The sequence below is a fragment of the Hemicordylus capensis genome, chromosome 6 (assembly GCF_027244095.1).
Source record: "Hemicordylus capensis ecotype Gifberg chromosome 6, rHemCap1.1.pri, whole genome shotgun sequence".
In the NCBI taxonomy this organism is placed as follows: domain Eukaryota; kingdom Metazoa; phylum Chordata; class Lepidosauria; order Squamata; family Cordylidae; genus Hemicordylus; species Hemicordylus capensis.
In genome coordinates this window covers 65260412-65277563 of record NC_069662.1, presented here as the reverse complement: position 1 = coordinate 65277563, position 17152 = coordinate 65260412, and the positions used below count along the sequence as shown (strand labels likewise).

The 17152-nt window shown below is 45.5% G+C and overlaps 1 protein-coding gene across 2 annotated transcripts in view; it reads right to left on the bottom strand.

The window, feature by feature from the left end:
• LOC128331607 (uncharacterized) overlaps window positions 1-17152 on the bottom strand; it is a 55651-nt gene that overhangs the window by 22935 nt on the left and 15564 nt on the right. Inside the window, exon 1 of one of the 2 annotated variants that reach the window (XM_053265212.1) lies at window positions 4213-4263. The exons of the other annotated variant lie outside the window; for it this stretch is intronic. The gene's annotated coding sequence lies outside the window, so the exon portion shown is untranslated. Of the gene's footprint in view, window positions 1-4212; window positions 4264-17152 lie in introns of those variants that run through there. 2 annotated transcript variants of the gene reach the window in all.

The window sequence follows — 17152 nt, the reverse complement described above, 5'->3', positions numbered from 1 at the left end:
TTTTGTGTACTGTAGACAATACTGAGCTAGATGGAAAAAAGGTCTGACAAGAAACAAAGCTTCCAGCCTCTTACGATAAGAAGAACTTTAAGGGGTCTCTTTCCCTTCCAGTCCCTTTGAATACATTTTGAATTTCCTTCCTTTTGGGTTCCCCCGATCCTCCCTCCTCCCCCCAGCCGATAGGGGCACAGTTCCCCATGACAACATTTTATATGTATGATAATAAGCCAACCAAGAAGCAAGGAGATTGCAAGCCAATCAGAAGCCAGTGCCAGAAAACCAATCATGGAGGAGAGGTCTATCAATGGCTACTAGTCTGAGGGCTGTCTCTGAATACCAATTGTAGGGGAGTAACAGCAGGAGAGAGGGCATGCCCTCAGCATCTGGTGAGGGTCACTGTGTGGGCTTCCCAGAGGAATCTGGCGGGCCACTGTGTGAAACAGGATGCTGGACTACATGGGCCTTGGGCCTGATCCAGCAGGGTTGTTATTATGTTCAATCAGTAAGGAAAAAAACAGGCCTCCAAAATAGCACTCAAAACATCAAAACATTTTGACTAGAAATGGGGTTGTTTGTTCTGAGCTTGAAACAGGCCCTTTATTTAAAGTGGATTTTGTTTTGAGGTCGAAACACTCAAAATGACCCATTTTGAGTCTGTCTGTCTGTCTGTCTCTCTCTCTCTCTCCATTTATATCCCGCTCTTCCTCCAAGAAGCCCAGGGTGGTGTAGATGGTTATGTTTATCCTCACAACAACCATGTAAGGTAGGTTAGACTGAAAGAGAAAGACTGGCCCAGAGTCACCCAGTGAGTTTCATGGCTGAATGGGGATTTGAACTCAGGTGGTCTCCCTGGTCCTAGTCCAATACTCTAACCTCTACTCTAACCATGACACCACATGGGGGTTCCTCCAGGTCAGAGTCTGAGGAACCCTGACAGATATAATAAACCAGTTAGGGATCAGCAAAGCCAGCAGCTTGAAATGGTAAAGTCTAGGGAAAATATTGACCATTTGTTTCTGCTGATTGTGTAAACTAGCCTGTTTAACCTAGTGAGTGTGTGTTTATACCTTAATGCTTTTATAGAAAACTATTTGTGTAACCGTGTGTGTATGTGTGTATCTATATCTACATAAATCTATACATATATAAATAAAAATCTATCTTTCTATCTATCCTTTCTATCTATCTATCCTTACATATCTCCATATCATAAATGTTTGTGGTTTGGTCACTCGCACTCCAAAACCCCTACTTCCTCTCACCTACCAGGATACTGAAAGGTTTCCAAAGTTCAGAACTGGCAGGCATTCCATCCCCATGCACAAAATGAACACCTCAGATGTTTAATTAGCTTTAATTACTTTAAATTAAGTGTCATTGTTCTTAATGGAGGAACAGCTCCTCCAGACTTTGCCCTGTCACTCCTCCCCCTCCTCTAATTGTTCTCAAGTTGATTTACCTGTTTCATTTCACCACCTGCTTCTATTTTTACAGTTCACATTGGGACATCTACACACCATATACATCTGTTGGCCATCTTAATAACTGAATCACTAACCTTCAAAAAAACATTGAAAAATACAGCTATTCACAATAGATTTGTTCTTTTAAAAATGACACATAAAATCAACAATGGTCAGCAATAGAGAATCAACAATATGCAGTCTGTGTTCTGATGGAAAACTTGCAAATTACACACCAATAAAACTAGGGAAATTCAAAATGTTTGTGTGTAACTGTAGCGCATGTAAGATTAAATATGAAGATTGGTATACTGTTACTGTAGTGCATGTAACATTAAATGTGATGACTGATATACTGTGCAATGTACATCATCCTAGCAACTTTGCCAGCACATAAGTTGTACAAGTTACACAAATGCAATATTTGAACAAATGACTGCCAGAAGGACAAGGCATATAATGGTTTAAAACCGGGATAACTGCCATATGTTCTACCCCTTCAGCATCTCAGCATATCTCCATCATATTTAACAAAACATAAATACAAAGAGATCTGATGAAAGAAACATAGATTACCAAGAAAAAAACAATAGAAAGAAAACTAAAACCTTCACCAGACCTGAGCACTGGTCATCACCCAAGTAACATCTGACATCACTATCCATGAGGCTGTGCTTGCTCAAGCTGCTGTGAAAGTACTGCACAAGAAGGCTGAGTTGGTGAGCAATATGCAGCTACCTTACAGAAGAACACCCCTGCAGCCCATATGCCTCCACTACCTACAGAAAGGCAATGGGATGGAGGGAGCAAGGGAAGCAGGCAAACCAAGGCTGGGAGGGAGGGAGCTTTCTATAGGGAAACGTGTCCACTTTCCATAGGGACATAGGAAGCTGCCTTATGCAGAGTCAGATCATTGCTCCATCTAGCTCTGTATTGTCTACCCAGACTGGCAGGAGCTTCTCCAAGGTTACGGGCAGGGTCTCTCTCAGCCCTATCTTGGAGATGACAGGGTGGCAAACATGCAGATGCTCTTCCCAGTGTGGCCCCATCCCCTGAGGGGAATATCTTACAGTGCTCACACATGTCTCCCATTCAAATGCAAACCAGGGTGCACCCTATGTAGCAAAGGGAGAAATTCATGCTTGCTACCACAAGACCAGCTCTCCACCCTCATTCCAGAGTAGACACATAAAGAAGACTGAGTTTGTCTGAAAAGTACTTATTGTCCATCATTTCTAACTGGCAACTCAGCTAGTGTGAACATTTCATTGGCTGACAGCCTAATGCTACTGTTGTGCAAGAGTGCAGTTGTGCAACAACTTGGAAATGCACACCTGCACTTGCTCAGCCTAGTTTCAATTGTTTTCAATGTACAGTCCATTGGGCAAGTGCAGGTGTGCATTTCCAAATCATTGCAAACCTGTGCCACTGCACAATTCCACCAGGGCTAGAGTTTACGTGCTCAGCAGCCCTGGTGGAAGGGAAATGCCAGCAGCTGGCTGTGCATCATGTCAGCCATTGTGCTTAATTTGTTGCTATTTTAATTACAGAAAAACTTGCAACATAATTTCCACTGTTCATGTTTGATCATATAGCAGTCTGGCATTAGTTATATTATGGCTTCAGTTATAAAAGTTTATGTATGGCTCTGATGTATTGTTTTATTCTGTGTTTTAGTGAAAGGCTGATTGAAAAAATATAAGAGGTTCTGATATAGGATACAAGTGTAACTGAGTTCCCCTACTCCATTTTAATGAACATATTGGCTTCCTCAGAACTTCTGCCATCTCACCAGAGTTATATAGTAAGGCACTGTGAATTAATACTTAGGGATTTCTACGTACATGCATCACAGCCTAAACAACAGCTATACCTTCTTTGGAGCTTTGGTCTACCCGATAAATATGAACTTAGGGACACTAATGCTGAAACAGTAAAATATTTAATGCTTCTGCTTCTCTGCTGTTGACACCAGAGAGAAGGGACTAGTTAAGCTGTTTGTCAGAAATTACTGATAGAAGTTGATATGACTTTTACTGTTAAAGTGGTGTAGGCCTGAACCAGACCGAAGCAATGTTACCTTTCATATATTCTGTCTGTGTAAGGGGGGCCTAGGGGATTCCTTTTAAGGCTTTTCTGTGCCAAGGAGGGCCAGGAGAGACTAGATAAGAAGATGATGAGGTATTTACCTAAAAGAATACATGCGCAGAAGTTAGCTGGAAATTTACAGAAAGTCCAGACAAAGGAAAGGGGCAGTACCTATGCACCATCTCCTAGGCTATAAATATGTCATACTTGTAAATGATCGATAGCGATAGCTATCCAAGACCTTTGCTACAATAGAGCAAATAAAGCCTTTTAAATCCTTCTCGGCTGGTGAAGTGTTTGGCTACTGACCCAGGAAAGAACCTCTCTTTGTTGGGGTACAACAAAAGCATTGCTTGGGATGGAATTTAGAGCTTTTGAATTATAGTTAAAATGAACTTCCTGCCCCCAGTTTCCCCCTCAACACATTTCTCCTTCTCCACTAGACATTTTGATGTGGACTATCCTCCCAGTATGTTCTGAATACTTGAATACAGTGTTCCCTGTAACAAGAATTCCCAGATGCTGCTGACTACTAGAGATATGCAAACAGTTTCAAATTCAAACTGGTTTGTTTTCAAGATTCGAGCTTGGACCAAGCAGTGCATTCATACGGCAATGCCAGTCCAAGTTTGAACCAAACAGAACAAAGTTCATTTCAAACCTGTTCAAACTGATTCGAAGACTCGAGCCTCCATTTTAGGTTCTAGTGGCCATTTTGTGACACTGTGTCACTTGCTGTAATTTGCTGAGATCTTGCTTTCCTGATTGGCCAGATGTGTCTGGCCCTCTGGTAGGCTCTGCAGTGCTGCTAGTCCTGCAGAACTGCACCCTATTGGTCGGGGGGGGGGGAGGCAAGGTGGGAGCTCCCAAAGGAGGGAGATTCAACTTCAAATTAAAGCCCAGCCTCTGGGTTTGGAATTCAATCAATCATTGCTGAGGAAAGAGAGTGAGAAAGAGCTTCTTGCTTTCTTCTGCTGCTTTTCTGGCTGTGGTGGTTTGTGGTGCTGCTGCTCTTTGCTGGAGGTGAAGTGTGGTCTCTGCCCTGCCCTGCCTGTTTTGGCTTTCACAGAGACACCTCAACTCCTCTCTGCCCTTTCCAAAGTTATTTTTCCTTGCTGTGTGGCTGCTGTCCCTTTTGGACCCCGCCCCCCACAATCTGAGTTGAGTTGTCTCTTCCTGCTTTAGCTCAGCTCTAGCCACTGCTGGGGGTGGGGGGTGGCACAGGCCTTTGGCCTGAGGTCCCTGTCACCCAATTTTTTTGATCCCCAAAACCCCTTCCCCTTAGCACCCCCCCTTTTGCAGACTCTTCTTCCAGCAGCATTTTATTCTATTTTATTCAGTGCTTCTCTTTTAATTTGTTGGTTTGGGTGTTTGAATAGATGGAAGGCTGCTCATCTATTCCCCACCCCCGCCCCCCTGGCTGTGTGTGCTGCCAGCCTGCTAGTAGTCAGGTTTTTTTTCCCTGACCTGTGTGTGCAGCAGAAGCCTTTTCAGGATGACAAAGAGGGGTAAGTGACTCCTTTATGGTGCCCCCTTTGTCCCTAGATTTAATTAAATAGTGCTTCCTTGGTTGGATTTGGGGGCAGTATTTTTTCTGTGCTTTTCTTTGCAGGTTGTCTCTTGTTTTTACAGATTCCCCCTAGTCCCCCCGCCCTTATATTGTATTGTTGTTGTGCATGGCCTGAGTGGGTAATTAAGTTTTTTTTAAAAATAGGGTTTTTAAAATTTTAGATTCCAACCCCCCAGGTGTTGTTGTTTTTTTAAAAAAAAACCTATATTTTTTTAAAAGCCCCCAAGGATGTGTTAGTGACATATGGCAAGCAAGGCTTACAGCAGGGTGGCAGGCAGAGGTGGTGGGGAGAGGTGGTGGGGTGTCCCAGCTGGTGTGGGAGGCCAAGGTGGAGGGCAGAGAAGATGCTGGCATGGGGTCCTACAGGTCCCCATTGGTGAATTCTTTGCCTCAGGTGGTGCAAAGTGTCTCCTATCCAGAAGAACCTGCTGTCGCTGATCCAGGTCCAGGTTGGGATGCACTGCCAGTGCTTCTGCCCCATGCAGAGGCTGGTATTGCGGGGTGCTCTCCTGCCAGGGAAGCTGCTTCCATGGCAGGGGTGCAGGGCAGGGGCTCGATGGCTGGGAGTGCAGCCAAACTGTCCCTCTCTCTTGTGACCCCCACTGCTCCTTTCACCATTCATTGGAGGGTGAGGGCCTGATGATGCCCAACAACATGTGGAAGAATCCAGTGCTGGGTCTTCTGGGGCTGGGTCTGACTCCAAAGTAGGGTCTGCTGCTGTGGAGGAGGTGCCCCCCTAGCAGCACCTAGAGTACATAGGGGCAAAAAAGCAGGATGAGTGGTAGACACCCATGGGTGCCTACCACACACCAAATCCAAAACCAATCAGACACTCCTGCAATGATTGATGAATTTCTGAAGATATTTACATTTTTGCATTTTCCTCATAGGCAATAATGAGGATTTGAGGATGCCCTAATGCCCCCCTGGGGGGTGACTGGGCACCAAAATGGGTTTGGGGGCAAAGCAGGCATGGCCACAACTCCCCCAGGAGCCCCAACCATGGGGGTTCATGGGTGTTTTTTAAAAAAATAATTTTTTAAATTTTTTTAGACTGTTTCAATGCAATGAATAGGAATTGCTCCCCATTAATTGCTGTGAACTCTTTGAATGTTCTATGTATTTTATGTATTCTCCCTTGAGGATTTTCTCTTTAGCAGCCAGTAGCAAACGGTCCCCTAATGGCAGACCCAAGGCCCCATAAGGGGAATGCTGAGGAGATGGAGCCACCCCCATAGGGTAGCCACCCTCAGCCCCTGCTGGTGATGGCGTGGTGTCTTGAGAAGCAGTTACCTTTCATACTCCCCCCCACACACAAACATTGCCCGGGAAGGCCTCCATCACCCAGGGTTGCTGTGGTGTAGCCCAAAATGCCCAACCCCCAAAGGGTGGCATGGTCCACAAGAACATGGACCATGAGCCAGCCCCTTCCTTTGCATGCTCCCTGTCTGCCTCACCTGATGGACCTGGCACAGCCGGTGCTGCTAGGGATGGGTCCAACACAGCAGGCTTGGCTGGTGCTGGGGCACTAGGTTTGCTTAGTAAGGTTGCTGAAGGCGGCTGTTGGTCACAGTCCACTGGCTACACCGGAACTGGCACAGGCTCTTCACTGCCCTTCTCCAACGAAGCTAACCTAACAAACATTGTTTTCAGTAAATCAGCCCATGCAGCCCCACTTGTGTGCTTCCTGTGCTTGGCATGTACCCGAGAAGGGCCCGTCCTCTTCTGTGGCGGCGTCTACTTAGCTTGCTCGAGCACTTCCATTCTATGAATTAGTGCATGGATTTGGACCATATCATCCTCTTCAGATGATGATGACTATGACTGCAATCTCACACATACATTCCTGGGAGTAAGCCTCATTTAACACAATGGGACTTACTTCTGAGTAGACATACTTATGGTGTATGCTTACTACAGTACTCAGCCTAGTTAGTCATGACTTAGTACCACTGAAATAAATGAGTCAAGTTGGCCATGGCCAATTCAGGCTCTATTAATTTCAACTTGACATGGTCATGATTAACTTAGTTTGGATGCTACCCATGATATATATACATTCCCCCCCGCACACACAGGAGCCAAAGGCTCCCACAGTGATTTATTATGGTAAATAAAAGTGGCAGAGAATATGACTAGTAATAATATATATTTATTTCGGTCATAGACCAGTAAAATAAAATAAAATTTTAAAAAGATAAAAATGAAAATAGGAATGACAATAGAAAGTTCATTACACCATGTGAGTCCGCATTTGACATATTATATAGCAAAATTTAGCCACCGTATCTACAACATCAGAATTTAAGTTGGTAAGCAGATAATTTAAATAAAATTCATCTTGATGACCCGGGAAATTATTCAAGAGCAGGGCTATTAATTTACATCTTACTTCTCTATAGTGATCACAGTACAACAGGACATGAGCGGTTGTTTCGATATGGCCAGATCCACATGGGCACACTCTAGTCTAGATACACTTGACGTGCCTGTGAATCTTCCAAATAAAACCGCTGTAGGTAGAGCGTTTAATCAGGCGAGAGTGAGAGCTCGCCTGAACTTTGGTATCAAGACATTACTTAAATAAGGCTTAAACTCAATGATCTGACTTCCAAGATATATACCACCCGGTAAGTTTGCCTGTTCCATTTGCAGTTCTACATCCTGTATATTTGCAGTTCTACATCCTGTATACGCTGTATAATCAAGCGCTTAGCTCGATCAAATCCTAGTCTGGTTATCCCCACTAGGGAGACTCCATATGCTGATAATTTTTCCATGATTCCTAATTCCCAATTAGATTTGAAAGGATCCTCCAGGATAAGATATACCAACCCAACCTTTGTAAACACAAGCTTTAGCCAGAAAAGTATTATGGCTTTCCAGTAGCAGGATTCAATTGTGGTCAGTCCCACCTCTCTTCTAATGACAGAATTTGAGACACACCTTGGAAGTTGCAGTATACTTCTTATAAATTTAGTTTGCAAAGATTCGATCAAGGCAAAATTAGGAAATGTACCTAACTGTGCACCATACATTATTTGCAGAAGTACTTTGGCAGCAAATAGTTTTAATGCAACAGGTATATACCTAGCTCCACGTGAGAAGTGAAATGATTTGATTAAGTTAATTGAGGTTTGAGAGCTCTAGATAATATGTTTTTGGTGTACATTCCGAGTGCCAGCTGCATGCAAAACAACTCCCAGGTATTTATAAGATTTTACTTGTTCAATTTTATTTCCATTCATATGCCAAGTATGAATCTTAGACCTCTTGGCGAAACCTAATACCTTGGTCTTCTGGCAGTTTACCTCAATCAGCTCTCTGTTCCAATATAAAGTTAATCATGCCAGAGCTCTACGTAATCCAGTGGGGGTCTGGGAGAGAAGGATCATGTCATTGGCATATAGCAAAATTGCTGTATGCTTCTGTGCCAGCCTAGGTGGATGTAAGGATGAGTCATCAAGGCAGGTGACTACTGAATTAATGTAAACATTAAATAAAGTAGGCGCCAGTATACATCCCTGCCTTACCCCTCTATTTACTGATACCTCTGCTGATAATTGATCATCCTGGGTATAATGCACCCACAGATGGGTCTTCTCATATAACTTATATTTCAATAATAGTAAACGTTTATCAATAGCCAATTCTATTAATTTCTGCCAAAGCCTATCTCTTGAGATGGAGTCGAATGCCAATTTCAGATCTATAAATGCAGTGTACAGGGCCGCTCCCAGCCTAGCAGTGTATTTTTCGACTAGATAGTGGAGAGTCAAAGCATGTTCCATCGTAGAGCGGCCAGCTTGGAAACCAGCCTGTTCAACAGCAAGAATGTTGTTATCTTTAATCCAATATTCCAATTTGATTGCTAAATGCTTGGCATATATTTTTGCTAACCACACTCATTGGTCAGTAATTGGCAGGATCACTTTGGCTACCTTTTTTTATAAATTGGTACTATTATTGCAACCCCCCAGTCAGAAGGAATGAATATGACTAGTATAAGTATAGTATAGTATAGTATAGTATAGTATAGTATAGTATAGTATAGTATAGTATAGTATAGTATAGGTCTAATTTGGCTTTCCTTTTTGGCGGAGCATTCCAAGAAGTAATATAATATAATACTAGCAGATTGGGCACACAGCATCTGCACTACTGCTTTCTTTCCCCACCGCTTTCCCTCCTCCCTTTCCCTCCTCCCTTTCCCATTCTCTGTCATTCTGTTCTCGCTGCCCTCTTGGCACGGTCCCCGTCTTCCTCCCGCCACCGGTAGCTTTCCCTCTCTGCCCCCCAGCAGTGCTTTCTCTCCCCGCCAGGCTCCCTCCTCGCCATTTTTGCCACCTGCTCAGCCATTGTTGGCGGCTCACAGTGGCGCCTCCTCCTCCTCCTCAGGTGGGCTCCCTCCCTCCCTCCCCGCCATTTAAGCCACCTGCTTGGCTGTCCTTGGCACCTCCTCCTCCTCCTCGGTCTCCCTCCCTCCCTCCTCACCAGCTCACATAACTCTCCAAAGCAGCTTGCCAGGTCCGACCCACCACCCCCGTCACAAACCGCATGCATGATGGAACTCTCGCCATGCATCCCCACGCATCCCCGGCACGTCTAGGAGAAATATAGATAGACTAGCAGACCCAGCGCAGAGCGTCTGCACACCCTCTTCCCCTGGGTGTCTCTGATGCCCACATGGCCCACTCCCCCCCCCCCGTGGTTTCTGGCTGGCATTCAAGCCAGCCAGTCCCCTCCCCTCCCACTGCCACCTCCTCGCTGCCAGGCCCGCTGCTGCCCCCTCACCGCGGCCAGGCCCGCTGCCACGGCTGCCTCCCTGCCACGGCCACCACCGCCTCCCCTCCCCCGCCGGGTCTCTCCTTGCACTTCCACATCCAAACCGGTAGCCAGACAACCAGCACCCAGCCAATCAGGCACCTCCTTCACCGGCATGCATAGCCTTGCCACATCCCCATGCATGGCTGGCTAAGATAATTAATTATAATGATAGATAGATAGATAGATAGATAGATAGATAGATAGATAGATAATATATAATATGACTTCAGAGAATTCTCATTGTAGCTCCTTGGACTTGCATTGCATTATTACTTTGAAGTGGCTTTGTCCTGGCTGTCTAAAGTGGTCGGTGGTTTTTTTTAAGCACAAAGCTTACTGGTTCTCCAGGCTGGAGTGGGTCAGGAGGAGAAGCTTTTGTACACACACAATCTTTGCCTCCACAGTTTTGAAGAGACGCTGTGCTGGGAAAGAACTGAAATGGAGAAACTCAATGAAGAAGCTAAATGGAGGGGGGACTTGCCGCATTCACCTTCTTACTGAGTACACACACTCGCCTCTAGCTGCCTTTCCCCCTCCCGTCTGCTGTAGGAGAGCTTTTGGCACGGCAGGCAGAGTGCAGTACTGCCACCACTAGTGCACACCAAGAGACAGAGTGAGAGCGTCCTGACTTACTGGCTGCCCCAAGGAATGTGCAGGAGGCAGGCGGCAGGAGGCAGCTTCCAGTGGTCACCTCCCTGAATCACGTGCCAGTCAAGTTGCCAAAGGTTGCTTCCCATCTGGAGGGGACGCTCGGGCTTCGGCTGGTCAATGATTTTCCCCAACAGCAGTAGCAGAAATTCTGCTGGTAGCAGCAGGACTACTTACATAGCCGGGAGGGGCACCATCCAGGGGAGGGTAGCTGGAGCCGTGCATCGAGGGGCTGGGGCTGGGGCTGCCGAGAGCCATGTTCCGGCAGTGGTTGCTGCTGGTCTGGAAAGGGGACAAGCTCAGAAAGCCATCCATGCTCTTGTGGGGTGCCTCATCTAGGCTCCTCCGGGCTTCTCTGAACTTCCTTCTCGTCCACCCTCCAGCCAATGAGATACGGATGGTGCCAGGATGGGGAAGGAGGAGCCGAGGCAAAAAGGGTGGAGATGGGGAAAGGAGGGAGGGAGGGAGGGACTGAAGAGACAGAAGGAATATGGCACGGGAATGAATTCAGAATACTGAAGGAACCTGGCACTGGGGAGTCATGTCATGTGACTTGCCTCTGGGGTGCCTTTTGGGGTGGTGGGCCAGGAGACAACTGTCTCCCCTTGCCCAATTGTACTTATGCCCCTGCCCCTAGGTGATGCAGCAGCTTGGCCCAAACCTAGCTATGCACAAAAAGAAGCCTATGACACCCCAAACCCCTTGGCAGCCCAAACAGATGCACCAACCACACTGACTGCCCTAAAAGGGAATATAAATGCAGTAGAGGAGGAGGGAGACTTGGGGAAAGGTCCCACCCAGCTGCTCAAACCACCGCCCAGCAAACAGGCCCCAAGCAATTCCATACGCAAATGTCTGCAGCCTAGGCTGCTGTAAACCCTGACCACCTCGGCCACCCACCCACCCCGCTTCCCGGCCAGGCCATCCAAGCATCCACTGCCCCTAGAGGTTAAACTGCGGTGGCATACTCCTGACCTCTCTCCTCCAGCTCCATCCATCAAGGCCTGTGCAGACACTGCTATCCCCCAGGTGCTACCACTCTGCCTGCCAAACCATTGTGGCAAGAGCCACCAAGATCCCAGCCACCCTTGTCCCTTGGTCTCCAGGTTCTCCACCGCTCCTTCATCTGTGCTAGGCAAGCCACGTGGCTGGGAAGGAGACACAAGAGCTACCCAAAGCCAGACATGAATGGACTGAGGAGGGGAGGTGTGGGATAGCCTGAATGACATACAAACCCTGCCTCCCCTTTGAAATGAGCCAATCAGGGCTCTCCCTGTGGGTGCCAGTCTGAGGGGTCAGACTGGCATCCCTCAGCACGAGGCTACAAGAGGGGGCAATGTCTAGACTAAATCTGCTTTCTTGTTTCAACCCATTGGTTCTTGTCTTGCCCTCAGGAGCAACATAGAACAATTCCACTCCTTCTTTTGTGTTAAAGCCCTTCAAATTTTTGAAGATGACAGTATCACCCATTCACCTTTTCTTCTCTGAGTTAAACATAACAAACTCCTTCAACTGTTCTTCATAAGACTTGGTTTTCAGACCCCTCACCATCTTTGTTGCCCTCCTCTGAACTCATTGCAGTTTATCAACATCCTCCTGAAAATCTGGAACCCAAATTGGGCAAAATATTCCAAGTGAGGTCTGACCAGCACAGAATAGAGTGGAACAATTACTTCCTATGATTTGGTCACTATGCTTCTCTTAATGTCACCTAAAATTGCATTTGCTTTTTGAACAGCTGCATCAGACTTCTGGCTCATACTCATCTTGTGTTCCTCCAGGACTTGCAATGAGGTATTTGGGAAGCGCTAGCAGGGTGAGGTAAGTGGGGCTGAACAGGGGTTTGCCCCACTTCTGTGTCAGGAGAGTGTGGGTGTTGGGTAGATTTGAGTAACAGTGATTCAGCTGGAGGGCCATTTGGGGTGGGGGTCAAGGAACCGCCCTTCAATGTTTTGGCAGCCTGGTGGGCTGGGAATGGCCCCCACTCAGGGGGTGGCTCAATTCACCAACTCAGAGCTTTGGCAGCTTGGGTTGGGGGTGGGTTGAACTGCCCTTCCCCCTCAGTGGGGTAAAGCCTTGTGGTGAGGGGAGGTCAGGACATGGCACCTGTCCAAATCAGTACCTGGCCCTTCACCATAGTGTGAGGTGGCCCTTACTAGGAGGTGGTCCCACATGGAAGGAATACCCGCACTCTTGTTAGGGACCTCGTTGCAAGTTCTGTTCACTGTACATTAATAAAGTGGCCCTAATTTACTCAACCAAGTGTGTCCTGTCTTCATTGGGCCTGGGGGTACAATTGATTTTTCTTACCCAAATCAAGGGTTTTACATTTGACTCTGTTGGACCATCTTCTTCGTTTTGGCCCTGAGATGATCCAGATCAGATAGAATCTTTATTTTCTCTTCTAAGGTGTTGTTGACTATGCACCATCACTACCCATCTTCATGTCATCTGCAACGATGGGCATCTCCTCTGTTTTCTCCTCCAGATCATTCATGAAAATGTTGTCCAGGGCCAGGACAGAACTTTGTGGCACTCCACTTGACGTACAGCTGTTAAATTTGTACAGTACTCGTTGGGAACAGTTGTTCATCCATGCAACAGTGACATCATCTAGCCCACATTTTACTGTTTTGTCAGCAACAATATTTTGGGAGATTTTGTCATATACTTTGCTGAAATGAAGATACATTGTTTAATGAACTGCAAAATCAAAAATGGTGTTCTACCCAGGTTTGGGAGCTCTGTGTGCTCCCAATTTTTGGTTGTGTGGAAGTAAGGTATGAGGAAAACCTGGGCAAAAGTGATTGTTCGGAAGCAAGGTTGGGGGAGAATCTGGGTGGTTTTCCTCCTATCTTGCTACCATACAACCAAAGGTTGGGAGCACATACAGCTCCCAAACCCAGATAGAACACAGTTTGAATGACCTCACTCTGTCCACAGTATTGCCTTTATCTATTAAACTAGTAAGTCTGTCAAGAAAGGAAATGAGATTAGTTTGGCATGACTTGGTCATCCTGTCACAGCATGTGGTGATGCACACTAACTTGCATGGCTTTAGAGTGGGTTTGAAGTGGTACATGGAAGACAGATCTATCAATGACTAATAGTCTTGATGTAGTGATGTATCACCCCAGGTTCAGGCAGTGTGCTTCTAAATAACAATGCAGAGGAAGAATAGTGGAAGAGGGGCATGCCTTTATCTCCTGCTTGTGGACTTTTGCAAAGACATTTGGCTTTCCAATGTAAGGAACAAGACGCTGGACTAGATAGGTCTTGGCCTGATCCAGCAGTTCTCTTCATATTGTGTTATGAGCTCTTACAATGGGACAGTTCAGATTATAAGTCTTCTTCCCCTCCATCTTCCTCCTCTTAACTGCATGTTTGTTTGGACTGCCCCCCTCACATACAATCTAAATACCTTGTGGTGTTTAGACTGTGTGAGGGGCCAGTTTGGATGAATTCCCCCATTCAATTAAACAAAGGGGGGAAGCACACTGGGAGGAGGAGCAGAATGTGCACGTGCACTTCCCTGGTTGCATGGTAAGCAGACCGACTTAGGTATATCATCCAAACCTGCCCAAGGTGTTTGAAAGCCGAACAAGTCTTGGGAGAAGTGAGGCCATCCTTACACTGAATTACTGAGAGCTATTGTTTTTCTGTATTCAGTTGTACCATATAATTAATGACTCTTTGCAGGTTAAATAAAAATACTAATGATACATCGCTACCATACCCAAGAGAGAAGATCAGGTTTAATTGATTTCCCAAAGACAATGTTTATTTTCCTTTATCATACACCTAAGAAAGAGCCCTCCCCACTTTTTTCTGTCTCCTAGGATGCAACAAAATAATGCATCTCCACAAATTATTTAGCTCCTGCTGGAGGAATATAATGTTCATTAAATGAAGAAACCATTCACCAAGAACCCACCTCCCCTTTATCTTTCTAAAAAGCACTTCTAAAAGAAGAGTAACTGCTTATAAAGCAAGAAGGTTTGCTCAAAATAATTACAAATATGGTGACCATATTTGTTTGAGGCATTAAACTGCCAAGAGACAAATGATCCTCTTTAGCGCTGCATCATGTCAGTAAGTCATTATTTTGGGCAAATAGGTCCTCATGAAACATGACTGGTTCTCAGCAAATGGATGTTTGAAAGATTCAAGTTTGCCAAGTTTCAGTGGGAAATGTAGGATTTATTGATTAGATAGGCAGGAATGATGTTTATCCACATTATAATTATGCAATTTCTTGCAAGGAACATGCTGTGGTTGCTTATATATAATGCTTTGTACTATGCTGCTTTTTGTAAAATATCTGTGTTACATATGACCGGTCCACCTATTGGACAAATGGAACTTTTGTCTGGCTGAATAGGCCTACAATTAGACAAGAAGTAACTGTTGACTGGTTGCCTCCTGTGTTGCCACATCTGAGTTGCAGTCATACTTAAATTTATGGGCCAATCCTTGGAGAAATGTGGCTGGTCACCCATGACTTTATTCCACACTGCTCTAGTATTGTGAAAATGAAGGGGGCTATAGGTCAATGGTAGAGCACATGCTCTCCAGGCAGATGCATCTCCAGATAGAAGGCGCTGGGGACTGAACAAAGATCCCCACCCAGAGAGTGATAGCCAGGCAGTGTAAACGATACTGAGCTAGAAAGGTCTGATTCAGAATAAGTCAGAAGCGGGGTTGTGGCCACAATGGCGACGGGTTGGCAGCACAATCCACGAGCTCCTGTCTTAAAATTGAACTTCTCCTCACTGGAATATAAATTCTCAAGCAGGAATCACACAAATCTAAACCATGACAAATAAAGGCAAGACAAAAAATTGGCACAGCCCAAATGACCAAAAAGATAAGGCAGAGAAGCAGATGAGGATTGGCTCCTTCCTTTCCTCCAATGGAGCTGTGAGTACAACTTTCACACTCCCTACTAATAACAGATTTATGGTCCTGGGCACGGAGAACCCTCCCTCATCCCCACCATGACCACTGGAGTCTGCTACAAGGGAGACTGCATTACACCTGGCATCTCTTTCACTATCTAAGAATTCCAGTCTAAGAACCCACCTAGAGCAGGGAGATAGGAGATCTAAGAGGATGAGACATTCTCCTCACTACCCCCACAATCTGCTACCTGAATACCTTGGCAATGCCTGCCTACTAACCGCACAAACTGTCTTTCAAATTTTGGAGCATCTAAACATAATAATGGTGAAGGTAGATAAGCTCACTGATCCTTTGATGCATTTATAACACAAGACAACCATGGGGAGTAAAGCCCAATTAAAACCCAAAAGCAGCATCCAACAATGTCATGGCAGCTCCCTCCTCAGCTCCAGATGGGACTCCTGCAAAAATGCTGCACAAGTCACATACAGGACTGCCAAAAGCAACCCACTGATCTAACACAATATGCATACTTCAAACTTCTCAGGTGTTGCTTCAAATCCCAATGAATTATACCCATATAGGGAGATGGTCATTTTGCAAGACCATAATAAATTCCCTGAGTCTGCTTTTAAACTGCCAACCAAGATATATAGACCTGGACTCAATCCAATTTTTATCCAGTTGTCCAGAGACTAAGATAATTTTGCTTACCTTTAATGAGTCCACCCTTCCACTTAAGTTCATTCATATGGGCGAGGAAGCATCTCTCTCATAATTGCAACATAAGCACCATCAGAGTGTTCTAGGGCTGTACAATAAAGCCACTTCTTGCAGGGAAATTCAGATGCAAAACTGTACCTTCTGCAAAGGATCTTGATGATAACATCTCCTGGGGAATGAACTTAGATTTCAGTAAACAACCTGCAAACATCTTTGCTGTACTTGACCAGATGCAGCAGACTAATCCTTTATGACTTGGAGAGAGTGAAAGTCATAAATCCAAAGACTTAGGTCTTGCAGAAATGAAAAAAACTACTCACAGATGTTCAATCCCAAATGCAACCACTGACAACACTCTTCTCCCTCTCAGATTCTGCATTCACAGAAAGTAAAACTACTTAAAACACAGAACTGCTTTTGGTATTAAGCCAGCTGAATACTGTCAAGCTCTAACTATTTTTAAGTATCATAGATACTTAAGTATCATAGATACTTAAAAATCAGTATCACTTTTTAAGTATCATAGATACTTAAGATTATTAAGATTAAGTATCATAGATACTTAAAAAGAGCATTTGTGCTAGACTGTTTTGATGTGTTGCCCTTAGCTGTTGTAGATGGTAGATATGGAGGCGATCCTCACAATCAGCAAAAAGCGGGCTAAGGGAGCCTAGCTTGCTTTTTGCCAATCGTGTGCTGCAATGGGACCTGCATGGCTCCCAGCAGCAAACCTTGGTAATCCCCCCTCCCCTTAGCTGAGGTTAACAGATTGAGCGCTCCGTTAACCTCGGCATTTTGATTGTGTATTGCCGTGCCGCAAATCTGTGCCATGGCAACACATGAGGAGACCCCCGAACAGGAGGCTGCAAGCAGCCGACCCTGCTTGGGGATCTCTCCAGGATGCCCTGTGTACTTGCGCGGGGCATCCTAG